Source organism: Stigmatopora nigra, unplaced genomic scaffold (assembly GCF_051989575.1).
Source record: "Stigmatopora nigra isolate UIUO_SnigA unplaced genomic scaffold, RoL_Snig_1.1 HiC_scaffold_25, whole genome shotgun sequence".
NCBI classification, from domain to species: Eukaryota; Metazoa; Chordata; class Actinopteri; order Syngnathiformes; family Syngnathidae; genus Stigmatopora; species Stigmatopora nigra.
In genome coordinates, this window is record NW_027551604.1 from 2929882 (window position 1) to 2935881 (window position 6000).

The window sequence follows — 6000 nt, forward strand, 5'->3', positions numbered from 1 at the left end:
TAAAACTAGACCGTTACAGAAACATTATCAGAAGATTTTTCCCTTCAAAGTAACCGATTACTATTCCTATTAAACCCATGAATATGGAGGTGAAAATTATAAATCAGGGAGCGGCTTATACGCGAGTAATAGTAAAATATCAACCATATTTTTAAGATAAAATAACGTACAAGAAAATGCATTTACGTTTTTGGGGGGTTCCATAACTTTTTCGTATCTAGAATCGCTCATTTGCATAAAAAAATTGTAACTTGAAACTTTCAGTTGTAAGTAGAGGTATCACTGTATAAGAAAATTATGATTTAATTGAAATTCCAGAGCTTTTGCTTTGTGTAAGTTTTAACGTTGATAACGAGAACAACAATTTAAAGCCTAATGACTAAGGTTAAGCGACATGAACACTCGGTGAGAGAAAAAAATTGACGGCAGATCACAATAAATGCGTGACTAATGACCTGCAGAGAGAATGTGACATGAGTTGGCCCATGTGCATACTGAGCAGCTAATAGCATCTCATCAAGGCCAGTTCAGAAAGACCTAGCGGGGATCTCTTCCAAGTACGCATGGCTGAAGGACACATGGGCAAATATAGGCTACTTTGACTCAAAATTACAATCAGAGGTTATCAAGGTAGCTCATTATCATAAAGAATATGCACACAAAGTCAAAGAATGTGTATATATGAACTGCAAATATTTTTGTTTTAACATAGCTGAGTTGTTTGCTAATTGATTAGCAAGGCTTTTTTATTACCGTATTTTCACGACTATAAGGCGCACTTAAAAGTCTTAAATTTTCTCCAAAATAGACAGGGCGCCTTATAATCCAGTGCGCCTTATGTATGGAAAACAACATAAAATGTGCCATTCGTTGAGGGTGCGCCTTATAATGTGATGCACCTTATAATGTGGTGCGCCTTATATATGAAAAATACGGACGGTATTTAGGTTCTACAGTCAAGTTTGAAATAGAATAAGGCTGGAAAACAACAAAATCTGTACTAACACTGATAAATGCAAAAAATATATTAAATAAACAATAGTACTTCAACCAATAGTGGCCTCCACGCACAATAAAAACAAAAAAATCCTAAAATAAAAAAACATACTGTATTTTCACGACTATAAGGTGCACTTAAGTCTTAGATTTTTCTCCAAAATAGACAGGGCACCTTATAATCCAGTGCGCCTTATATATGGAAAAAAATTAAGTGTGCCATTCATTGAGGGTGCGCCTTATAATCCAGTGCGCCTTATAGTCGTGAAAAGACGGTACTATTGTTTCATAGTTTTTTTTTCAACAATACAGTAAAATTTCAACTTTTCCAGCCAGTAAACTCTAGAATGGAACCTAGATTTTGTTAAAAAAAAACATGTATTTTGATATAAAGTTGCTATGAATGAATTATTGGCATTTAAAGCAGGTCTTCTCTATTATTCTCTGAGTTTGTGTTGCGGCAAAAAAAGTATTATCCGTATAATCCAGTGCGCCTTATATATGGGAAATGATGTCATTCATTAAGGGTGCGCCTTATAATGCAGTGCGCCTTATAGTCGTGAAAATACGGTATGTGAAAAAAGGCCTTTGAGACGAGTTTGATTAATTCCATGACAACTCTAAAACACATTTCTCAGTATAGAAATGAATGGAAAAAATTGGCAGTCAACGTTTTCCAGCAACAGCGTTAATTGTATTTTTGAACTCATTTCATAAAATCCGAGAATCTGAGAATTCTAAAGCAGTATAAAAATATTCAGTCGTCGTATCAGCTGTCGACATTTGCCATAAACGCTGAAAAAGTGAGCAGAGAACAAAACAAATGTGTTATTCTCCCTTGTTCGTCTGTGGGGTCCATTGGCAGTCGGAAAATCAACTTAATGGTGCATTACTGCTACCAATTATTGTCCTTCCCTGCAAGGAAACCAATGTGAATTGATGGTGGCTGGATACTGTGAACCGTGTTGGGACCATCTATCACAAAGTTTGCTTAACTCTCAAAAACAAAGTCAAGTAACATCTAATAGAGGTTAAGATATGAACCTCTCTCTGTCATGAATCAACAGTAGATATTAAGATACATTAAACTCTTGTTTAGAGCTGTTTTCAACAGTACTTACTCTCTGTCACCATTTGACTGGCGACCAAAAGCCCGGGGACCAAACGTCCGGGGCGACCAAACGTCCGGGGCGACCAAACGTCCGAGGCGACCAAACATCCGGGGTGACCAAATGTCCCGGCCGGCCAAGTTTGACAAGTTGGTGTATTAGAACAATGTTCTTGGTAAATAGGTTTTATCGTATATGATCCTAAAATATGATACAATGTCGGATAATCGAAAACGCGGTTTAGTAGTAGTAGTAGTAGTAGTTGTTTTTGTAGTAGAAGTAGTAGTCGTTTTTGTAGTATTAGTAGAAGTAGAAGTTTTTGTAGTAGTAGTAGTAGTAGTAGTTTTTGTAGTAGTAGAAGTAGAAGTTTTTGTAGTAGTAGTCGTTTTTGTAGTAGTAGTTTTTGTAGTAGTAGTAGTAGTTTTTGTAGTAGTAGTAGTTGTTTTTGTAGTAGTAGCAGTAGTAGTTTTTGTAGTATTAGTAGTTTTTGTAGTAGTAGTAGTAGTAGTTGTAGTTTTTTTAGTAGTAGTAGTTTTTGTAGTAGTATTTGTAGTAGTAGTAGTTTGTGTAGTTTTTGTAGTAGTATTTGTAGTAGTAGTAGTTTGTGTAGTTTTTGTAGTAGTATTTGTAGTAGTAGTAGTTTGTGTAGTTTTTGTAGTAGTAGTAGTTTTTTGTAGTAGTACTAGTTTTTGTAGTAGTCTTTGTAGTAGTAGTAGTTTTTATAGTAGTAGTAGTGGTAGTTTTTGTAGTAGTAGTAGTACTAGTTTTTGTAGTAGTAGTAGCTTTTGTTGTAGTAGTAGTAGTAGTAGAAGTTTTTGTAGTAGTAGTAGCTTTTGTGGTAGTAGTAGTAATTTTTGTGGTAGTAGTTTTTGTAGTAGTAGTTTCAGGGGGCGGTTTATATGAGAGAAATTGTAAAATTCAACGATTTTAAGGCAATTTTAAGGGTGCGGCTTATACGCGGAGGTGGCTAATATGCAAGAAAATACAGTATATTTGGTTGAACGAATGCTTCGATGGCATTGACATCAAAGGCAGAAAATGCATTAAAGTTGGCTTTGAAATCTTGCTACTGTACAGTACATTTTCAAAGGATGGCTCGAAAGAGAACTTGAGAAAGTCAAACTTTATGGCATAAACATTCCGCTATTTAACATGGGATTCTTTGTCTGATTATGTATGTCATATTTTTTTTCAATTGGGAATTAAGCTAATTTGACATGGATTTTGCACATATTATGGAGATAGGAACACGTGATACTTTGGCATGGAATCGGAAGGCTGCCGATTGGCTTCAGCAGTCACTTTTGGTCTGCTTGATGTCTTTTCTGAAAATCCCCAAACTCTTTTAATCAGTTCCCAATTATGCAATCTCATGAATGTTAAACTGTCAATCTCCCCGCGCACCACCGAAGAAATTAGCAACGCATGCTTTTAATCAGCTAAGCAGCCTGACGACGTCGCTAGCGTGACGCCAATGGCGTGACCCACATTTGATGATGGACCACTGTGAATATCCAACGTAGTATAATTGTATACCATATTTTCACCACTATAAGGCACACTTAAAAGTCTTAAATTTTCTCCAAAATAGACAGCGCGCCTTATATATGGAAAAATCAGAAAACGAAAAACCACCACTGTCGGATATTAAAAAAACACAAACGCCTGAACAGAAACAATACTGTTAAATATGCAGATCAGCCATCTTAGTTTACAAAATCTTCCATCATATAGCTCCTCCCCCACTACAAGATTTTATACCAAAAAAATCCAAAACATCAACAATAGCTGGCTCTAGAGGTGACTGTGTAGTGAGTGAGTGCTTCATACCTGGAAGTCAATAGCAATTACCGTATCTTCACCACTATAAGGCGCACTTAATAGTCTTAAATTTTCTCCAAAATAGACAGTGCGCCTTATAATACAGTGCGCCTTATATATGGAAAAAATGTCATTCATTGAGGGTGCGCCTTATAATGCGGTGCGCCTTATAGTCGTGAAAATACGGTACTTCCTTTTTCAAGCCCAAGTACTTTGAACGCCTCTCATATGGAAAACCCAAACTTTTTCTTCCAAGAAAAACTGAATAAAAATGACATTCTTTGACTTTAACTAGGGAACCTATGGCTCGAGAGCCATATGTGGCTCTTTTGATGGGTGTATATAGCTCTCCGCGAACCTGTGTGGTAAAATATGGGTACTGTGGCGCCAAAACTATCTCTAGCGCCATTTTTAAATCATAATTTTTCTTTATTAGAAGCTTCTGCATGCATTCTCTCATTGATACTCATTGATTAAAAACAGTGAAATAATGTTTTTGAAAGAATTCAGCCTATTTTTTACTTTCAAAGTGGTGAAATGAATAATAAATACTCATATTTTCATGTAGTTTTACTTTTAAATTCTGAGTATGACTCTCAAGGAATAAGAATATGAATTTTTTATCGCTTTTTTTCGTCAAAAAGGTTCCCGACCCTTGGAATAAACGTATTAAAAACAATCAGATCAATGCGTAAAAGTTTGAAGTAAAGTTGGATGTAATATCTTCCATTTATCTTTGAGTCAACTTGCCAAAGCAACAATTCTGCAGAGGAGGACTAAATGTGAATTATGCAACGCAACAGTTTTATTCATGCACAGCTGCCAATAGAATGCATAATTTTAGGAATGAAATTAGTCCAGCATTGAAATCCACACTCATTTTAAATCCTACCTATTAAACCTTTCCACTGTATTTAAAATATGGAATATGTCAGTGCTGACAGGGGAACCTTTTAGATTAGAAACCAAAATTTCCACCAAAAAAAGTCCATTCAATTTGTTGCATGTCTCAATTTTCTTCAAAACTAGTAGTTAAAAAGGTAGGTTTCCTACATAACAGATTTTTTTTTGTCTATTTCACAGCACTATCTTTCTTGTTTTGGTTATAAACCAGGGGACAAACTATTGAAGGGTTAGATATGGTTATACTTTTTTTCTTGAAAAATTGAGAGAGCTTTGCTATTGACTATTATTGCCAATTTGTTGTTTTAAACTAACACTTGCATTTTATACTTTAAATGATACTTTATGTAAATGAGGGAAATTGGAAAAAAAGGCAATTTTAAGGTTAAGGCTAATATGCAAATGTGGCTTATATGCGAGAAAATACGGTATTACATTTGCTGCCATGAACTACTTGATAGAGCTGCAGTAGTTGTAATAGTAGTAGTTTTTGTCATAGTAGTAGTAGCAGTTGTTGTCCTAGTAGTAGTAGTAGTTGTTGTCGTAGTAGTAGTAGTTGTTGTCGTAGTAGTAGTAGTTGTCATAGTAGTAGTAGTAGTCGTCGTAGTAGTACTAGTTGTCGTCGTAGTAGTAGTTGTTGTCGTAGTAGTAGTAGTTGTTGTCGTAGTAGTAGTAGTTGTTGTCGTCGTAGTAGTAGTAGTTGTTGTCGTCGTAGTAGTAGTTGTTGTCGTAGTAGTAGTAGTTGTTGTCGTAGTAGTAGTAGTTGTTGTCGTAGTAGTAGTAGTTGTTATCGTAGTAGTAGTTGTTGTCGGAGTAGTAGTAGTTGTTGTCATAGTAGTTTTGTTGTAGTTGTGGTTGTAGTTTTTGTTGTAGTTGCGGTTGTAGTTTTCGTTGTAGTTGTGGTTGAGGTTTTTGTTGTAGTTGTGGTTGTGGTTTTTGTTGTAGTTGTGGTTGTAGTTTTCGTTGTAGTTGTGATTGTAGTTTTGGTTGTAGTAGTGATTGTAGTTTTGGTTGTAGTAGTGGTTGTAGTTTTGGTTGTAGCAGTGGTTGTAGTTGTTGTTGTAGTAGTGGTAGTTGTTGTAGTAGTGTTAGGGGTTGTAGTAGTGGTTGTTGTTGTAGTGTTAGGGGTTGTAGCAGTTGTTGTAGTAGTAGTGGTTTGGCCTTGTGTTAT